Below are 21,391 nucleotides of genomic sequence, written 5' to 3' on the forward strand. Positions count from 1 at the left end.
ATCTTCCTTTATCACGTCTCATTCTGCAAAATATCAGATGAAAACATAAATTTCAAAGAATAACTGATATCCCACCTAGTCACTTCAGCTAATGCTAATGTTTCCATCTCAGTGCTCTTTATTCATTTGAGAGGGTGTTACATTTCAGGAGAAACGTGTTGTTTGAAGAAATTGTTTTTCACCACCTTGTTCTTCCATATCGGACTTTGAAACACCAAAGCTGTAAGACCTATTCTTTCATCAACAGAATGCCTTACAGAAAAAAGGTTTTCATATATTGATATATGTATGCTCACATTCCCCCCTAAGGCACATAGTTAAAACAATAATGTACAAATCTAGGGCTGCAAGAAACCATTCTGTTAGTCTTTCTCCTTTTAATATGACTGCATGTAAGCCATCTATCTTGGCTAATTATCTATTTAACTGCATGGACACACTGACTTGAAAACTCATATTATTCTGCTCTTACAGGCATCACTGTATTATGACCACCACATTGTGTACCAGAGATCCACAATTTCTGAAGGGTGTTTCAAACAACACTTTTTGTGTAGGAGGCTAATAGGTATTTCTAGGTGCACAACTTTTTATGATCAAAGATATTGGAATAATTCTGGGATTTGGGCTAAGCTAAATGTTAAATAGCTTCTTTAACTGTGAGGTGTTTCAGAGCTCATGATGTATTAATGTGTTATTGAAATCTTCATGAGGATCGTTTCCTATACAGAGATTTCCCAAACTCATTTAACCACAAGAAAAAATTTCAAAGCATTCATGGGACTGATGTTTCTTAGAACACACTTGAAGAAATATTTTAATAAACTCATTGCTGATTATTCCTTTCCAATTACATTTTGGTAAGTCTAGCCATATTAATAAATAAACAAAGTCTAACCCATAATTCTTATTTGGAAAATAACCAGAAAATATGTAATTTTATTTGGAAAAAAAACTACCAGAAACTTCAACCTTAAATAATTCAAGTATTTGTCCTTTTGAAATATTGAATGATTATTCCTCCATTCATTTATTTTATTTTATTTTTTTACAAATCCATGTTATCATTCATAAAAAAACAAATGAAAAGCTAACATTTGTTATCATGAGGTTGGTTCTAGATAGCAAAGAACTCACAATTTTCTGCTAATTTTCTTTTATTTATTTATTATAATTAATTTATTATAAATTTATTTATTATAATTTTTACTATAATTTATTTACTTATTTCCTCATTTTTAAATATAAGAAAGTGAACCTAATTTAATTCTCTGGACTAAGTCTTACAGAATCTCATGATCCTCCATGTTAAGCATCAGTTTTTAGTTTGAAATGAATTAGAGTTTTCCCCTTTCAACTCCTGAAATATAGAGTTTAGATTTAAAAAGTTCTTTATTGGCTTATTTTTATGTTTCCCATAAAAATAGAATTGCAAAATTGTAATGCATTATTTTCTGAGATGCATCCCCCAAATTGCCTTTTATACACATACCAGTCTCTCTCTCTCTCTCTCTCTCTCTCTCTCTCTCTCTCTCTCTATATATATATATATATATATATATATATATATATATATATAAATTAAGTAACATGTATTGATTACCCATTGTGTGGTCATCACATACACTAATCAAAAAGCACATAAGATCTTGTTGATTATGTTTGAATTATAGATGAGAAAACCAAACTCACCTTCTTAGTCCAACAGCTAGGAAACAAGAGAAGTGGGATGTTAATTGTAGGTTGGATTCCAAAGTTCAGCCTTTATCTCTTTTCATTATATTGTTTTCCAACCAAAAGCTATAAGCAGTCTTTTATAATCTACTTCCCTCATTGAAACCTTAAAAAAAAAACCCATAAAAACTAAGTCCATTGGTTTTTAATTTTAAAAATAGCTTTACTATATTTACTTTGTTAACATATGCATGGTTAGGGATGCACAGCTTCAAGTACCAAGATAACATAGAAGTTTAAATAAACAGGAGCTGTAGATTTTTAAGTCACACAAAAAGAAGCCTATTTTGGAGAATACTGGAGTTAGCCTATCCGTTGCTCTCCAAGTCCCCACAGCCCCCTTATTTTCAAGCTATTTGTCTTCAAGTTCACAAAAATGGCCACAGTGTTTTCAGGTATCATATCCACTTTAAAAGCAGATGATTGTAGTGACATAGGCAGGAGGTGGGGTGGGTGTGGTCAGTGAAGTGATTTCTGTCCCTTCTATCAGCAAAAGCCACAATCTTTTGAGAGTCTGTGACACAATCTGTTTACTTCTCAGTGCCTCAAATATATCATATGTCCACCCAAGAAAGTTGGAAAGAAGAAGCTTATCTGGGCAGGGAAATAGCTCCTTCATAAAAACAAGGTCTTCTTAGGAGGAACAGGGGAATAGATACTGTGTAGATACTTCTAGTATATGCTCCGGTATGCCACATGTTGCCTTATCAGCTTCAATCCACATTTCTAAGCTATTGATTGTTTGTGATGAATCAGCCTTCACCATTTCAAGGTGTGTGTAGATAGATTATTTTTAAGTACAATAGGGAGGTGGGACTTTTGCACTAATATTCACTTTAAACAGAATTCTAGACACAGATAACATTTAAATTATGTTTTCTATTATAAGAGAGTGAAATGTCCTGGATATATTTTCAAAATGTTTCAACACTTTCTTTTAAAATAATGTGAGTAGTAACATTTCTTATTTTGTTTTGGGTGGAATCTATTAGGTAGTATTGGGGGCTGAGCAGAAGGAAGATAATAAAATGAAAGTTAGCTTCAGAAGTTTTAGAAGACAAATTGACATGCACACAGTTTTACTTCCACGCATTTAGACTAAAGTATCTGTATAGTCGCACAAAATTTCAAATAATACAAAGAAGGATATATATTTCTGATTTATTTGAATAGTGAAGACCAAAGAACACTCAAAGTGAATTTCTATTAACATTTTACACATTTTTATATTGTTCTCATTTCTACCATTACCTGTGTTTGCATAGTGAACATGACACTCACAATGAAACAAAACAATAGCACTGTGAACTTGAGAAACACATTTAACCTCTCTGGCACAGTTTCCTAATCAGTTTTGACATGAAAACAACAACAACAACAACAACAACAAAAACTTCACTCACTAGAAACCTGGCTATATTAGTTTACCAGAGACAGTATGGTTTAAATAACAGAAAATTATTTTCTCACAGTTCTAGAAGCCAGCAGTCCAATAACAAGGTACTGACAGGTTTGACTTCTTCTGCAGCTGTTATCTGTGGCTTGAAGATGGCCACCTTCTCACTGGACCCTCATGTGAACTTTCCTCTGTGCACAAGAAGCATCCTTGATGTTTCCTTCCCCTTAGGATTTCCTTTAAATTTTACAGATTCTACCCCAAAATACATTCATCTTAGGAGTTAGGACATCAACACATGAGTTTTGGAGAAGGGGACACAATTCCCTCTATGGCAATAAGAGATTGTTTCCTAGAAACTGAGTTCATCCTTTCTCTTCATGTCTGTCTTTCAAAGTTAAAACACAGGATTTTATTATAATCTTAATACAAAGCCAGAATAGGTAAATCAGATTCATTTATAGGCATGCTGGTATTTAAAGTATTCATGGTTGTCAGTAAATTTCAGGTGATTTGGATTCACTTCCATTAAATTGGAAAAAGTATTGAATTAGCAAGAATTACAAACTGGACAACAGTGTGGTCCGAGAGCATTTCTTAAACTGTCTGAGTTGGAATCGAGAAATTTTTTTTCCTGGAACAATATGGATTTAATGTCCCTTTTAAAACTTTGCAGCATCTGGGTCCACTCTCTGAAACAAGGACAGATGGGATCTCAGGCCCTTATTCTGTGCTTCAATCAAAATTCCTATAGCAGAAGTTGAGGATACTTTTTGGCCTGACCAAAACATGTTTTTTAATCCTTAAAGCTTGGTCACAGACTTCCTTCTCATCCTAAGCTTTCCTTTTGCTTTTTCATAAATATCTGCATTGTCTTAGTCAAGTTTCTTCCAATTTTTCTGTGTAGGTTCTCTAGAAACTTAGTGTTTTGGGGAGCTGTGTATCTTTTAGTAGCACTATTGGTAGGCCTGCATTTCCATGCTTGAATCTAGGTCTCCATGAAACAGAACTTAGCCTGTGTTCCTTTACCCAGGGGTCCATGGACCATGGACAGATGATATTCTCGACTTCTCCAGGCCCTGCCATCCATGGTTCCTCCCCTGGGTCTCTTCCAGGGTTGAAGAACTTGGGATCAAACTCAACTATTTTCTTTTCTTTATTTCTTTTCTTTATTTCTTTTTTTCTTTAAACTCAATTGAGAAAATAAATGCATATTTGGATAATTCCCCCAAATGCCCTAGTTTATAAGACTATGATTTATTCAATTCTATACCTTCTCTTCAATTCTACAACAGACATTTCTCCTGGGTTGCTTACTAAGAAATAATGAACTCCACCACACCTAGTGGGACATACCTCTAATCCCAGCAACTCAGGAGGCTGAGGCAAGAGGTCACAAGTTCTAGGCTGGCCTTATACCAACTTAGTGAGGCCCTAAGAGACTTAGTTAAGATCCTGTCTCAAAATAAAAATAAAAAAAGCTAGGGATATGGCTCAGTGTTTAAGTACCACTGGGTTCAATCCCCAGTACCAAGGAGAAGAAAAACAAGAAACAGTAAAGTCCATTATTACACTCTTCACATTCTTAATTCTCATCATCTCTCCTATTTGATCCCATAGTCGAAGGACTTCACTATGCTCTCTTCCTCATTGTACCAGTTGCGTTCTGATGTTTCTAGTTTCCCATCTCAGCTCATGATTTGAATATCTGAGCTATGAGTTCTGTAATAGTGCTGGTTCCCTTGCATCATGTCAGGTATTCATTTAAAGAACTTTTAAGGAAACATATTCTTTAAAAATGGTACAATCTACTTTTATATACATTATATCACTTCATCCTTATTACCTCTATAAGAGAGAAAAGGCTGGGCTGGGGATGTGGCTCAAGTGGTAGTGCGCTCGCCTGGCATGCGTGCGGCCCGGGGTTCGATCCTCAGCACCACATACAAACAAAGATATTGTGTCTGCCGAAAACTAAAAAAAAAAAAAAAAAATTAAAATTCTCTCTCTCTTTAAAAAAAATTAAAAAAAAAAAGAGAGAGACAAGGCAGAGGCTATTTTCTTGGCTTTCAGTTTAGGAATCAGAATCTCAGCAAGGTCCAAGCATACCCTGGTGGTACACAGATAATATAGAGCAAAGCACAAAACTTGGAATTCTGATTCCAAAGCCTTTTCTCTGAACTAGTGATTCTAACACCAAAATTTTTTTTTACAGATTTATTCACACAAATTGATATCTCAAAATATAAAATATTAAAACAGAAATGCTTCTTGCAAATTGAGTCCAAAGGGCCCCAAGTCCTGTCTGTTCAGCTTCCTTATTTCTGCTCAAGTTCACTTGTCCCTGAGCTACTTTAGAGTTTCATGGAAGAAACATGTTTTGGGTAATTTTGAATCCAAACCTCCAGTAACTTTAGTGACCCAAAGAAACATATATGTATATCAATACACAGTGATTAAACAAAGTTTATTTTAATAGGGAAAAGAAAAACATAATCTAGAGATAAATGAGAGTGCCTCTGAATGGAGAAGTAAAAGCAGTTTGGTTTCTTAGGGATTGGCCCTGGAACCTGTCTTATTTAACATTTTCATAAATGATTTGGAAGAGGGAATGCATGTGAATTATCCAAGTTTGCAGATGACACTAAGCTCTTCCAGGTAGTGAAATGCCAAGCAGATGGAGATAAACTACAGGGAGAACTTGCCAGCTTGTGTGAGTGGGCAGAAAAGTGGTAGATGATATTCAGTGTGGGCAATGAAAGGTAATTCACTTAGGAAAAAATAATAAAAGCTATGCTTATAGAAAAATAAATTGAGTTACCCCTTAGTCCAATAAAAGGTAGACATTTTTATGGACCATTCTTTGATATACTTCTTGAGTGTATTGACAAATCAAGAAGGGAATTAATAAGAAGCTCACATGAACATTAATCTTGAATTAAATGCTGTATCATAACATGGGATATTTAGCCCATTTGTCAAATAATGCTAAGTGAGTGCCTCATGTCAGGCTGCCTTCTGGATGTTGAGGTCTCTTTGGTGGTTGCATCTCAAAAGAAAAAGAAATCAATAAAATATTTAAAGATGGTTAATGTATATAGTACAAATTAAGTACTAACTATCAAAGTTTGAAAGAAAAAATATTTATAAAAATTGTACATTCAAGGTTGTTTTCCCCATTTAGTATTGCAATTATCTATGAGGTAGAATTGCAAGAATTTTTCTTTTTTATCAATTTTGGTACTGGAGACTGAATCCATGGGTACTTTACCATTGAGTTACATACATCTGCAGCACTTTTTATTTTTATTTTGAGATAGGGTCTAGTTAAGTTGATAGGGTATTAATACATTGATGAGACTGGCCTTGAATTTTCAATCCCCCTGCCTTTGCCTCTCAGGCTGCTGAGATTACAGATGTGTGCCATGTGTCCAAAAGAAGTTTTTTTTTTTTTTCCTAATAGTTTAAGGATGAGAAATTGCAGGAAAGGATGATTTCAATGACTCTCCGAAATTCATAAGAGTGGAATATGAAGAGTCAAGCATGGGTTCTCAGACTATGAGTTTGATCCCTTTCCCCAGAATCTCAGAAGTTTACTTATCAAGAGGTAATCAGAAGGAACTTGTTAAGTCCAAAAGGAGAATGAAAGAAATATAAATAGATCCTAAGGAATAGATAATGAATAGTTATCTAAACTATGGTTGAAATCAATGCTAATGAAGATGTTCATAACCCTGCAGTATCTCCAGAATTTCTTTTAATGTCTATCTTTTTCTTTCTCTCTTAAATAGTATGTGGCTTTGAAGAATTATGACTAGGTTCTAGGCAGGTAATGGCAAAAGAAAAAAACAATTAACATACAGCTTAGGGTAAACAATAAAGGAGAAACACATGCCTAATTCCTGCATGAATGTTGCACAGTGGAACTGTTGAAGCTGTGCATTTGGGTCCTAAATAAGAAAAGGGTCTACAAATCAAAAAGAAATCTCAGTAGATAAGGTTGGCAATTGTTAAAGGAGTAGAGTTCAAGGAGAACCTTGGAGGTAAAACAGTCAGTGATCCAAAGAGGCAAAGGCTGATGAGATTGGGGAAACAAAGAAAGGCAAAAAACCAAATAACAACAACAACAACAACAACAAAAAGAGCAATGACAGAGAATATGGGATAAAATTTTAAAAGGTTGTGATAAAATCAGTCCCAGTTATATTACTGCTACATTATTCTGGATATCCAAGTCATAAAGCTAGGAATCCCTCCTGGATTAACTTATTACTACAATAGCATAAGTTTTTACTCAGGATTTCTTCTTTTTAAGAGTAAATGAATAATTATAAAAATGTTCTTGTGTTTATCACACATTCAGAAGTTTGCTCTACTTGAGCTTGTTTCCATTATAACTACTTGTGGAACCTCCTGTCCCCATGTTCATTCCTGCCTGTGGCCTCTGCTCTGGGAATTCCTTGAATATGAAATACACTCCTCCATCAGTGCTAATTCGCCACACGCTCTACAGCCAACTATCCCTTACGATAAAACCCAGTCAACATGATCTGCTCTTTATTCCTTTATTCATTCATCCATCTTACAAATATTTAGTAAATAACTAATATATTAAGGGAATTCATTTATTCACTCTCAGCTACAGTACCTTTAGTTCAAAAACTTTAACATTAAGTTTTTTTTTGTGCATTGATCTCACCATGGCAAGATTATGAAATGTGTGTAAATTAGTGGAGGGAGGGGACCATGCTTTTAAATTTTTTAACCTATCTTGTCCTTAGGGCTGAATTGTAGTAAACCCTAGCTTTGTTGATTTCCTCACAGATTAAAATTTCTTTCAAAAGAAATCACATGTATGTATATAGATATATATAGGTATAGATATGCATATATACGTATATATACCATGTTATATATACCATGAATATGTTTAAATATCTATGTATATACACACATACATATATCAGCTATTTTGAAGTTGAGAATAATTATGCATTTTGTTTTTCTAAAGAATTATCTTTTATTTGCAAATGGGATTTCTTAAATTCAAAGAACATCAAAAAAGACTTCAAGCATAGCCTAACAGTGTTTTTTTTTCTGTTCTAGAAGAGTTTTATATCTATTACACTACTATTCAAATTTTTTCCACTTAGAACTATCATTTAATTTTAGCTATTTTTATTACTTTACCATGCAAAGCTTCCTTCTTAAATAGTCACTTTGACATCTTGTTCATCTCTCATATTCAGAGCTTCTTTTTTGTCATTTATGAATAAACTTGGACTTTTTCCTAGAAAACTCCTGTTGTTACAAGTGGGTGTCATAGCACCTGGTGTTGGTCATTTAAAATGTAAACCCAAGAAACTTGTATTACTGTCAGTACTCTTCTACCCAAGACCATTACATAATTGTAGATGATAAACAACAACCGACAGACAGACAGTGGGAGTGCAGTATAAGGATTCATAAATAAAGGAGCATTTGGGAAGATCTGTGAACAAAGGAAGAGTAGGAAACAGAAGCGAAGATGTGAGTACCACATCTTGGACCACTAACAAACAAACAAACAAACAAAACCCCTCAACACTCCCTAGAATGTACTTCAATAATGTAGGCATTTGGAAAAGTGTTGGTAATCTGAAACATGAACAGGAATTATGGCAGGAGAATTTAAATCACATTCTCAGAGGAGGGAGCTCAGTGTTAGCACGTTTCCTGTCCCTACCCTGAGGTGGCCACGCTTTTAATACATTCAGCTCTGCATTTCCCACAGTGCTTGGCATGTAGTGGCCATTAAATAGAAATTATTGAATGAAACTAGGTTAACCTTCATGGATTAGTTTAATGGAATGCCTAGATTTTTATCTTAGCAGAAAGCCAAGCTATGTGGAAAGAACTATAAGCATTAAGGAGAAGTTAGACTGGGTGATACAGTAAGATTGGACAAGAGGAAAGCTCTGGTCAGGGTTTTGGAATTGTGGATAAAGAATGGCAGTGGAAAGAATTTGTTGGGGGGTCTTATACTTTAATTTTTATGATTTAATAATTTTATTCAGGGCTAGTACTCATTCACTATGTCTTTGGTAGACAAGCTCAGTAATTCTCTTTCTAGAATGTGATAACGTTCTGATTTCCCTTTGCCCTCAAATTTTACTTTCAAAAATCCATTCAGTTACCCCCCCTAGTTTATTCCATTGTACTGTGCTCAATAATTCTAGCAGGGGACTCCTAATTTGTAAATGTTCAGTTGTTCCAAGTGTTTTCTTATCAGCCTTTCATCAATAGCTATTTTAGCAGTGTCTTCATTACTTCCTAATTGTCTGCTGTTCTTTGGTGTTCTGCTTAAAAAAAAAAAAAAGCAGTATTTTAGTTATTGTTGAGTAGTCATTGATTTCATGCCTGCCCCATTTATTTAGAGACTATTTTCTCTTACTATGTTTTTGATTCAAAAATTTTACATATACTTAGCTAGTTTTCTTATTATTTTTAATCTCTTGGCTAGTATGAATGCTTCTATTTTTTGGTGACCATTATCTGCTTTCAGCTGTGGGAAACTGATTCATACTCTTCTATAATAAACTATTGTCTCTCATTAAGTGCTAAATAATAATACATAATGATGGTAGTACAAGAAAATAGAAGATAGTTTCCTGCCCTTGCACTGATTGCAATCTAAAAAAGGAAAGAGAAGACAGACTCACATGACTAAAACATGCCCACCATCAATTAATTACTACTATCTGGAAAACCCTAAGTGTTCAATGGTCTGGTGAAGAGGGGTTGGCAGCTATGTACGTTGAGTGATTTTAATGACAACAGGGAGATAGGTTTACTTGGGAATGTCCTCACGGAACAAGAGAATCTTAATGAAAGCAAGTGAGAGAGAAAAAGACAAGGGATTGATGGGACAACATTTACATATATCACAATATCTAAGCACTTGAATCTGGAGTTACTATCTGGACTCATGATGTTGGGCAGTGAGAAAGAAGGAAGTGGGAGGGTTAAGCCCAGACTCATTACATTGCTTTCTTTGGTTATTCAAAGAAACCAAAGGAATGTTTTTCAAATATTTTAATCACAAACAAATGCTTTATCAGATGATGATTTTGTACACTAAAGCCATTCTTTAGGATTGAAAGTGAAAAGTGTTTGAATATTTTTCCTATGTGCCATCTTACATTTTAACTACATGGATTTGGAGTGCAATATATATACACACAACACACATACAGATATATACACACTGTGTATAATATATATATATATATATATATATATATATATATATATATATATATACATATACACATGTATGTGTGTATATACACACACACACATACAACGCGCATGCACATATATAGTACTCTCTGTATATATATCTTCCCTAAAATGGAGATGACAGATATTAGATAATTTTTTAATGTTGATATCATATGTTACATCAAGTCTAAAACCCCATTGAATTTTCTAAAATATATGGCACATGGCTTCATCATGCCTATCCAAGTCTATTTTTTACTTTCTTTAGAAATGAACCTCACTTTAGTCACCAGTTGCTGAACATATATTTATTGCTACAATTATATATATTTTCCTTTTGCTGTTTCTCTTTCCTTTGAAATCTTTTGCATTCTTTAGGCCTAAGTCTAAGCTTTTTATTCTTCAGTAGCCTTTAATATTCTAACTTGTTCCTTAAAATTATTTGTGAGTTTTATTGCCATATAGTTAAATACTTAGTATTTGCTTTGGACTTGAATCACCAGTTAAGTTATGAAATAGATTTTTTTAAAAAATGTAGTACCAGGAACTGAACCCAGGGGTGCTTAACCACTGAGCCACATTCCAATCCCTTTTTATGTTTTATGTTTTTAAGTAGAGGCTCGCTAAGTTGCTGAGGCTGGCTCAATCCTCCTGCCTTAGCCTCCTGAGCTGCCAGGGTTTACAGATGTGTGCCACTGCTCCTGGCACATTTTGAAGTATTTAAAGGCAAATACCATGGTTTCTTTTGTATCCCATAGTGACAAGCTGGGGCCAAAAATACATTTCTAATAGAAAATTTATGGATTGAACAGTTGAAAAGTAAAAAACAAACAAAAAATCCTTCATCTTGAGGAGGCATGTGCAATCAGGGCAGAGACATGCACTTTTCATTGCCTTTATGGATCCTGTAGATAAAGATTTTACTTTCTAGCTGAACACTAAACCAAAGCCACTGTATTTCCATGGAGCGTGGACAATCAACTGTGTCTTAGTAAACATAAAATGCTACTCCCTTCTAAAATCCTCTCCTCACAATGTGGTTCTGTTCTCTCTCCTGAAGGCTTATAGCATTGCCTTTTATTGATTTCTGCCTGTAATAACCCAATGCTGTTTTCTTGGTATTAAATAATAGCAATGACAGCAACAGATAACAAAGTGATCCATTCCTTTTAATGTCAGAATACTCTGAGGGAATTCAGTCATTTGTCCGATGGCTTACTGGTAGAGTGACCATATAATTTATTGTTCAAGCTGGGGCACTTCTGGGAATGAAAGTGAATTTTATTAGTAATTACACTAGGACCCCGGAAATAAACTGGGGATGTACACAACAAACTCAAACATATGGTTATCCTATATTAGAATTCCATGATTTGCTTTTGGAATACTAAGAAAGATGAATAGGATGAGGAGAGCTCATTGTGGCTACCTAGTTTCTCCTCCTTCTCATTTTATAATCCATTCTTTAGTAGCCTCATGGATGTCATTAGGAATTCTGTATATTAAGAATTCCACTCAGTGCAATGGGAGCACAAACATTTATTCCATTTATCTAGCCTATAAAATTCATGCTTTTATATAGTATATGTAAGACTACATGCCTCTTTCCATTATAAACTTTTACTTAACCACTTTTTATGAAATATTCCAATGTTGTCATTCTCTTTATTCTTATTTCAGGGCTTCAACATTTGTTTTTTGTACATATCTGGTATTTAGTCCCAGGACACATTACTGTCAGGGCTTACAGAGCCAATGGTTCAATGTTAGTATTAATAGAGCTATACATATATCCAAAATTATTATAATGATTATTGTTCAAAAAGTGTTTATACCAGAAAAATTTTGCTGACTCAAATTTTTATTTTTCCTTTTTTAGTCATTGCACCTTTGGGGGAGTCATGTTTAGACTCCTATCTTGAACCAAGTAGAGCCTTGACATAAACAGAAGGCATGATTTTTGTGAGCATTTAGGTTTAACACCTGATAATAACAGTGATTCAAATCTGCCCCCTTCAATATTATAAGAATTATAGTAAATGCCAGAATTTTCTTTAATAGTAGTTTAAATCTGTTCTTTGGCTATTACATGAATTACAGAAAAATCAAGGGAGCCTTGAATTTATACAAATAAAAAGCATTATTTGAAAAGTTCCCAGAAATAGCAAATATTCTCCATTGAGATGAAATTATAATGGGGCTATTGTTTTACAAAAATAATGTTTTAATAGCGTGTATGGGAAGCGTTTTAATTTGAAGTCACGTCCATATTGGGTATACAAAGGTATCATGAAGTCAAGCATTAAAAGAGAAACAATGTCTGAAGGTGTCAAGAGCATGTGGACTCATAGTTGCACAGGGATATTAGATACTTTTTATTTCAGTGGCTTATCACATAATACAGAATATTGTATGTAGTTTACAGAGAAGACTCAATTAGTATTTGCTTGTGGGCTCAGATGTCCTTTTCCTCCAGGAAAGACTTCTTTTTACTCTAATGTAAGAGGTCCCTGGACCTGTAGCTTGTCACTCAACCTGGGTACCCTATCACTTCCCTCCCACTCTGTGAGGTGCCTTGTCAGTACCCTCTGATCTGCCCCCTTTCTACCACTGTGTCACTCTCTATCCAGCCTCTTCTGTCTTCTTCAATTAATACATAACACTGACTCATACCGTTTTCATGAAGAATCGACTCATTTTCACAAACTCATCATTGTCTTTACCTAGTTTGCTTAATTAAGTAATTTGTTGACATAAACAGGATCTTTAGCCCAGAAGAAGCTATAACAGATGGCACTAAAACCAAAATAATCATTAACCTGTCCCCTGGAAGGTGTGAAACACCATATTTAGAAATAAGTGTAGCTAGAAGATATTTTTTTATGAATGACTGGGAAAGGCATTCTTCAGATGGGGAGGATGAATAGTGGGACAAAAAGGAGCAGCTATACCTTTATAGTGTGAGTGAAGTACTATGAGTTCTGAAGATGTTATATGTGCTTAATTTAATATTTTACAAATAACATTATAATATCACAGATAGAGAACACACATTTATATGTGTGTTATAATAATTATAATAATATTATCCATTATAATAATAATGGATATTATTTTAATATAATATTCCAAAGATTATTTAATATTTATTTTATATTAATTTATACCATTTAACATTACAATATAAACTCTTTTGGCAAAAGTATACAAAGCCAGGTGTAAATTGACTTTTGACCACCTGGGATAGTATTTCCCTCAGGGTGGTAGTAAACATTTTTCATCATTTAATTTTGTTTCTTATTTTTATTTGTAACACAAATTATTTGGTTTCCTAAAAGATGCTATAAAAGGTGTCTAATATTTGGATAAATAAACATAATAAATTAAGAAAAGTATCATCTCCAGGTCAACTCTTATTGTGACAAATACTGTGTTACTACAAATTATTCCATTTTGATTTTGTCATTTTGCACCAGAGTTAAACTGTTACTGTAACATTCTCTATGTTAGGTGTTACTTAGACAGAATTTGTTGTTTTCTCCCTCCCTGCAAAAAAAAAAACAAAAAACAAACATTCCTCCAGAAAAGAATTGCTAAGCATCTCTCTAAAGAGAGCAAAGCATTTCAACTTATTTTGGAGTTGATTTTTGTATGGGTGAGAAATAAGGGTCAAGTTTCAGTCTTCTACATGTCAATACACAATTCTCCCAGCTCCTTTTATTGAGTAGTCTCTCCTTTTTCTAATTAATGTTTTTGGCAACTTTATGGAGAATTAGTTGACTATGGATACTTGAATTTATTTCTGGAATCTGTACTCTGTACCATTGGCCTGTGTGCTGGTTTTTATGCCAGTATTATGCTATTTGGGTCACTGTAGCCCTATAGTATGTCTTGGGATCCATTATTGTGATCCAGCATTGTTATTTTTGCTGAATATTGCTTTAGCTATTTGGGATCTTTTATTCCTTTATATGCATTTTAGAATTGTTGTTTTCTAGTTACATGAAGAATGTTATTGGTATTTGGATGGAAATTGTACTGAAACTATAAATCCTTTGGGGGTAGTATGGACATGTTAACAATAATAACTCTTCCAATTTATGAACATGGGAAATCTTTCCATTTCTGGCATCCTCTTAAGTTTCTTTCATCAAAGTTTTGTAATTTTTTTTGTAGAGGTCTTCCACCTCCTTGGATATGTTTTCTCATAGGTATATTTGTAACCATTGTGAATTAATAGCTATCTATGTCTTTTATTATATTCAATTATATCCCATCTATATCTAATTGGTTATATTCTTTATTGTATTTCTTCTTTGTTATATTGAGTTATATTCCTTCCAGACATAATTGGTTCAGAGTTTTATTAAAAGATGTTGAATTTTATCTAAAATCATAAAGCTACTTGAAGAAAACAGTGAAACACAATACATAGGTATTGATATAGGTAATTAGTTTTTGATAGAACTCCAAAGGCATAGACAATAGAAACAAAAAAGCAGGGGAGATTATACAACACCAAGATGCTTCCATACAGCAAAGGAGACAACAGACAGATGGAAGAGACAGCTTACAGAATGGGAAAAAATATTTAGCAACTATTGACCAGACAAAGGATTAATATCCAGAACATATAGACTGGCTTTGATCCTCCTGCCTCAGTTTCCCAAGCTGCTGAGATTACAGGTGTGTGCCACTGTGCCTGGCCAAATAATCTTAATAGACATTTCTACAAAGAAGAAATTCAACCAACAGTTATATGAAAAATCATCAACATCATTAATTATCAGGTAAATACAAATTAAAACTGTGATGAGATACCATCTCACCCCAGTCAGAGTGGCTGGTGGGTATGTAGAGAAAAGGAACATTTACATACCATTGATCCATTGATGGGAATGTAAATTAGTATAGCTGTTATAGAGAACAGTATGGAAGTTCCTCAAAAAACTAAAAATGGATCTGCCTTAAGATCCAACTATATCACTTCTGGATACATATGCAAAGAAAATGAAATCAGCATATAAACAAGACCCTATACTGTTCTCTCATATTTATCCTGGTAATATTGACAATAGCTAAGATATGGAATCAACTTAGGTGCCCATCAACAGATAATGGATAAAGAAAATGTGGTATACATGCATAACGGAGTATTATTCAGTCATGAAATAGACTGAAATCGTATCATATGTAGCAAAACGGATAGAATGGAGGATTTTTTTTGTACCAGTGATTGAACTCAGCAGCACTCAACCACTAAAGCATATTCTCAGCCCTTTTAATTTTTTTTTATTTTGTGATAGGGTCTTGCTAAGTTGCTTAAGGTCCTAGCTAAGTTGTTGAGGTTGAATTTGTAATCCTCCTTCCTCAGCCTCCTGAGTTGCCCGGATTATAGGCATGCACCACCATGCCCTGCTTGGAATTGAGGATGTTAAGTGATAGAAATTAGATGCAGAAGACAAATATTGCATGTTCTTTCTCATATGTGGAAGGCAAAAGTGTCTATATGAATGTGGTGTCATAATTCAGGAGGCAGGAAAGGGAAGAGAAGGGGAGAGTGGAGGGAGATTGGATAATGCACACCAAAGCAGTTAGGTAGAAGGAATAATCTCTAATGTTCTACTCTATACAGCATCATGGAGTAACTTGTTTATAATCATCTATTACATTTCAGTAGCTAGAAAAGAAATGATGAGATGGAAATGGTATTTACCCTCATTTGATCAGTACATGATATGTGTGTGTGTGTGTGTGTGTGTGTTACATACCATTAATGGGAATGTAAATCAGCATAGCTAATTCACACACACACACATACATATATCATATTACCCCATAAATATGCATAATTATTAATTGGTAATCAAATATTCAAATATTTAAAATATATTTATAAAGATAAAAATGCTAACTACCCTGCTTTGATCACTATACACTTCATATAGATATTAAATTATCACACTGTACCCTGTAAGCATGTACAATTTAAATTATATAATAATAAAGAGCACACTGATAATGATGTATGATTCTGGACATTTCTGAACACTAAATATCATGGTTACTCACAGAGGTATTTGAACCATCAACTTTATTTAGCACACTCCTTCCTGACCTGCTTTGTCTGCGCTATGGTACAAATAGTAGAGCTAAAAAAAAAGTCATACGTTCACTTGTAAAAACAGGCTTCCCAAATGAAGACAATTCAAACAATACATGCAAACTGAAATGTTGATCAACTGCATATTCTCATGTCAAGCTCCTTCAGTATTTAGTCAGTCTAACCTCACTACTTTAATAAAATATCTTAAAGTGGTTAGCTTATCAGTAATGGAAAATATTTTTCATAGTTCTAGAGGCAGGGATCAAGGCACTAGCAGATTTGGGATCAGGAAAAGCCCCAATTCTTCATAGATAGTAACTTCTGAATGTGTCCTCACATGGTAGAAAGGAGCCAGGCAGTTCCCTGGGCCTTTGGTATACAGGTACTAATTCTACTCAGGAGAGTCACGCCTTCCAGCGGCCCTGCCTCCTAAAGCCATCACCTTGGAAGTTAGGATTTTAACATATAAAATTAGAATAAACATAAAACATTCACACCATACCATTCTACCCCAGGATCCTCAAAATTCATGTCCTTCTCACATAAAAAATATGTTCATCCCATCCCTGGCGCTCACAGAGTATTAAATCAATTCATCATTTAACTCAAAAGTTTAAAGACCAGAGTCTCATCTAAACTGGCTATCAGATATTCCCTAAATCAGACATGGGTACAATTCGAGATTCATTCTGAGGCAAATTGCTTTCCAGATGTGAATCTGTGAAATGAAAGAAATAATGTGCTTCCAAAATGCAATGGTGGGACAGAATAGGCATTTTCATTCTAAAAGGAAGAAAGAAAGAAGGAATGAGTGACAAGTCCCAAGTAAGTCCCAAATCCAACAAGGAAAACAACATTAAATCTTAAAGCAGCAGAATCATCATCTTTGATTGGGGGTTTTGTCCTTCAATCCCACTGAGGTGAAGGTAGCCCCTCCACAGCTGTGCCAAGCATGATTAAGGTCCTCCAGACTTTGGACAATACTGCCTTGATGACTTTGGGTAGCTACATCTCTGTGGCTTTGCTAGGTGAAGCCCATGCTATCACTCTCAAGGGTTAAGTATAAGTAAGTGCCTTCACCTCTCCAAGCTGGTATCACCTGCTCCTGACTCTATAGGTCCAGAGTGGTAGGAGCAGCAACTCTGCAGTGGCTCCAGCCTCATGGTAGTCCTCTGTATGAAGAGCCAGCGGCTCTAGGAAGCTCCATCCTTTGGAATCTAAGTAGAGGTAGCCATCCTTCCCACCCATGCCCATAGCACATGCAAGTAATATTCTGGTAGAGATTGCACTGTGCAAATGCCAGCAGGCCTTACCACCTTTGCCCCCCAGAATGGTGGTCACCTGCACTGCATACTCAGAATTTAGGAGGGAAGAGTCTTGAAATCTTTCTGCCTTCAAGGGCTTATATTATGGTCCTGTGATGAGATAGGCAGCCCCTAGGATCTCCAAATTGCCTCCAGGTCATTCTTTCATTGTCTTGATGAGTAGCACCTGAATTCCATACAACCATACTAAGTGTTCATCCTGAACAAGCTTTCTTTTAATTCACAATATGACCAGGCTGAGGATTTTTGAAATCTTCAAGATCCGATTCCCTTTTGGTTAAAAATTCTATCTTTAAGTCTTTTCTTTCTTCTTATATTTTGCTATAAGTGGTTAAGAAGAAAAGCCAATGCTCCACCTTCAACACTTTGTTTAGAAAGCGCTCTGCTCCTGACTTCTACCATCCACAAAACACTGGGACAGAAACAAAATTCAGTGATGTTCTTTACCATTTATAACAAGGATTGCTTTCCCTCTAGTTTTCAATAATACCTGCCTCATTCCCAGGTAATACCTTAAAGAGAATAGCCTTCAACATCCATATTTCTTCCAACATTCTATTCACAACTATTACATATTCCCTAAGAAGTTTGCGGATTTTTCCTTGGCTTTTCTCTTCCCCTTCTTAGGTTTCATAGGAATTATTCTTTTTTTAAATTTTTTATTGTTGGTTGTTCAAAACATTACATAGTTCTTGATATATCATATTTCACACTTTGATTCAAGTGGGTTATGAACTCCCATTTTTACCCCATATACAGATTGCAGAATCACATCAGTTACACATCCATTGATTTACATATTGCCATACTAGTGTCTGTTGTGTTCTGCTGCCTTTCCTATCCTCTACTATCCCCCCTCCCCTCCCCTCCCCTCCCCTCTTCTCTCTCTACCCCCTCTACTGTCATTCATTTCTCCCCCTTGTATTATTTTTCCCTTTCCCCTCACTTCCTCTTGTATGTTCTTTTGTATAATCCTGAGGGTCTCCTTCCATTTCCATGCAATTTCCCTTCTCTCTCCCTTTCCCTCCCACCTCTCATCCCTGTTTAATGTTAATCTTCTTCTCATGCTCTTTGTCCCTACTCTGTTCTTAGTTACTCTCCTTATATCAAAGAAGACATTTGGCATTTGTTTTTTAGGGATTGGCTAGCTTCACTTAGCATAATCTGCTCTAATGCCATCCATTTCCCTGCAAATTCTATGATTTTGTCATTTTTTAATGCAGAGTAATACTCCATTGTGTATAAATGCCACATTTTTTTATCCATTCATCTATTGAAGGGCATCTAGGTTGGTTCCACAGTCTTGCTATTGTGAATTGTGCTGCTATGAACATCGATGTAGCAGTGTCCCTGTAGCATGCTCTTTTTAGGTCTTTAGGGAATAGACCGAGAAGGGGAATAGCTGGGTCAAATGGTGGCTCCATTCCCAGCTTTCCAAGAAATCTCCATACTGCTTTCCAAATTGGCTGCACCAATTTGCAGTCCCACCAGCAATGTACAAGTGTACCCTTTTCCCCACATCCTCGCCAGCACTTGTTGTTGTTTGACTTCATAATGGCTGCCAATCTTACTGGAGTGAGATGGTATCTTAGGGTGGTTTTGATTTGCATTTCTCTGACTGCTAGAGATGGTGAGCATTTTTTCATGTACTTGTTGATTGATTGTATGTCGTCCTCTGAGAAGTGTCTGTTCAGGTCCTTGGCCCATTTGTTGATTGGGTTATTTGTTTTCTTATTGTTTAATTTTTTGAGTTCTTTGTATACTCTGGATATTAGGGCTCTATCTGAAGTGTGAGGAGTAAAGATTCTTAATAGTTCATTCACTACAGTGCAGATTTTTAGCATATACTTTATAATTTTTTGGCTTCTACCACTTACCAGTTCTAATGCCACATTCACACTTTTAGGTATTTGTTAAAGCAAGCAACCCTGCTTCTCAGTGCCAATTTAGTTTTGCCAAGACACATCTCCCCTTAGTGGTGGTGAAGTGATAGTGCCACTAATGAGGCTTGGTTTTTTAGATGTAGTATGCCGTATTATCAAGGCAGAAGTCCACAGTCACAAAGTACCCAGGTATGGGTTTGTGTATACTATAGACAGGCCTCAGCCAGTGTCTCTCAGAGCCTCCACTTCAGGGACATGATCCTTGGCATTAATAGCCTCTAGACTTGATTTGCTTTCTTGGATCTTTATTTGGAATGGCTTTGGAACTTCAGAAACAATCTGATCTTTTTATTCAAAAGAGATATCATGGATTCTCAGCTATGAATTTTGAAAATGAAACCCCAGAAATAATTGTTGACATATCCTATATGTCCAAACAGAGGGCATGACCTTCCTGATGTTTGTTAATGAAACTTGTTGAACATCCATAATACTGACTCATCCTTTCTTCAAAAATTGCAGTTGAGCTAGACGCAGGGACACTTACCTTAATCCCAGCAGTTCAGGAGATTGAGGCAGGAGGATGGCATATTCATGGCCCATCTCCTTAGCTTAGTGAGGCCCTAAGCAACTTTTTGAATTTCTGTCTCAAAATAAAAAAAGGGGGGGGGGGCTGGGAATGTAGCTCAGTGGTAAAGCATTCCTGGGTTAAATCCTCAGTACCAAGACAAAAACCAAAATTATTGACCTTCTCAAACCTCCTGCAATGAGGTCTCCATATTTGTATATGGAGAAAATGGGGTTTAGAAATTATATCATCCACTTCTTAAAAGGGATGAAAGACCCATTGGCTTCCAAATTTCTGGTTTCAAAAACCCCATGATGTACATTTGTTCCCTTGTATCATCCCATTAAAATGTTTGTAGAAAATTATTGGAATCTCATATATATGAACAGCAAGGATTTGCTGTAAGCATTCTCAGCACAGAAGGATTCACACCATCATGACTGTACCCATAAATTGAGAAAGAATCCAGGTAACCAGACAGGGAGTATCACAGGTGGAGGAAAAGAATTTTATTTCCAAATTAAGGACTTAGGTGACAATGTTTCTACTTCAGAACTGAGCTCAGCAACTTTTCACTTTATTTAGAGTCCTAAAGTGATAACTCAGTTGTCAATGGTAATAAAGGAGTGAGAAGAATCTGTTTTCATCCTGCATTCATCAATCCATCTATTCATTTATTATTTCTGTACTGAATATTCTTGCCAGGCATTTTTCTAAATGCCTTTAACAAAACAGTGAATAAATAGCCACAGTCACACAGTTAATTAATTACAATTACATTCTATTAAGTGCAACAAAGGATATGATATACAGGATGGAATTTTTCAGTGTGATATGATGAAGAATTTGAAATATTAAAATACACAAAAATATATAATATGATACTGAATATGAAACAAACGACCATTGATTTAATTCTTGTTTGCCAAATTCATTTTTGACTTAAAGATAGGACCTTCCTTAGGACTCAGGTAGGTATTTGAACACAACTATGCAATTAACTGGACACATTCAAGAGTCAAGCAATTTTTTATTTATCTCAGTATCCGAAATCTATTTCAACATATCTTTGGTTTTGAGCTAGATTAAAAGTTCTTTAAATATTGGAGCAAAGAA

Source organism: Marmota monax, unplaced genomic scaffold (genome assembly GCF_021218885.2).
Source record: "Marmota monax isolate L192 unplaced genomic scaffold, Marmota_monax_Labrador192_F-V1.1 WCK01_AAM20220418_F8-fsc00119, whole genome shotgun sequence".
Taxonomy (NCBI): Eukaryota; Metazoa; Chordata; class Mammalia; order Rodentia; family Sciuridae; genus Marmota; species Marmota monax.